The 730-nt window shown below is 38.2% G+C and overlaps 1 long non-coding RNA gene across 1 annotated transcript in view; it reads left to right on the forward strand.

The window, feature by feature from the left end:
* The first annotated feature begins 386 nt into the window (after positions 1–386).
* Positions 387–730, forward strand: part of LOC113465486 — a 17328-nt gene continuing 16984 nt past the window's right edge. The window contains exon 1 of the long non-coding RNA XR_003390188.1: positions 387–629. This is a non-coding gene — a long non-coding RNA (uncharacterized LOC113465486). The remainder of the gene's footprint in view (positions 630–730) is intronic.

Below are 730 nucleotides of genomic sequence, written 5' to 3' on the forward strand. Positions count from 1 at the left end.
CACGTGGTCTGAGAACTGATGAATTCAACGTGCTATTGCCGATGTCTATACAAAATAGAATTGTTGCATTTGGGTAAAAATTATGAATAAAAAGCTCGATTCCTACGGAAAAAGTTATGAAAAATCCAAATGTGACGTAAGATTATAAGAACTGCTCAGAAACGCATGGGCACAAAAAACATTACATCAGTGTTGCCTGCAAGGGAGCTTTCATCGGGATAGTTGATGTGACGTCAGTAAATAAGATTTTACTAGTATGTTTTAAATCGATTCATCTCCGGATCTAGAAGTTGTAGAAGAAAAAGGAAAATTCCCTAGTTCCTCATTTTTTTTCCTGCTCTTTGACTTTGAAACCTCGCCCAAGTAAGCGCAACTGTTCTGATAAACAGCTAGCTTATTTATAGAGGACCTGAATGCACTTAGCTATGGACGTCATACGGAATTCTTCCACTGATAAAGTATATATTCCACTATATATAGTACAAATATATTCCACTGATAACTAACAAAGTCAGTCAGTAATCACGGGCCGAACGTGCACGTTTGATAACCTTTTTCACCTATGCATAGAAAGTAATGGATGTTCCAAACTAAACCCGAAGTTCCCCTATGCATTACAAATTTCATCAGTAAGTGGTTTCTTCAAATTAAAAAAATTAAAAACGCCGATCCCGTCTGTACACGGGAAAAGGCAAAGAAAAAAAAGATCCAAGGGGGGGGGGGGGGGGGG

This window comes from Diaphorina citri, unplaced genomic scaffold, assembly GCF_000475195.1.
Source record: "Diaphorina citri unplaced genomic scaffold, Diaci psyllid genome assembly version 1.1 scaffold115, whole genome shotgun sequence".
NCBI classification, from domain to species: Eukaryota; Metazoa; Arthropoda; class Insecta; order Hemiptera; family Psyllidae; genus Diaphorina; species Diaphorina citri.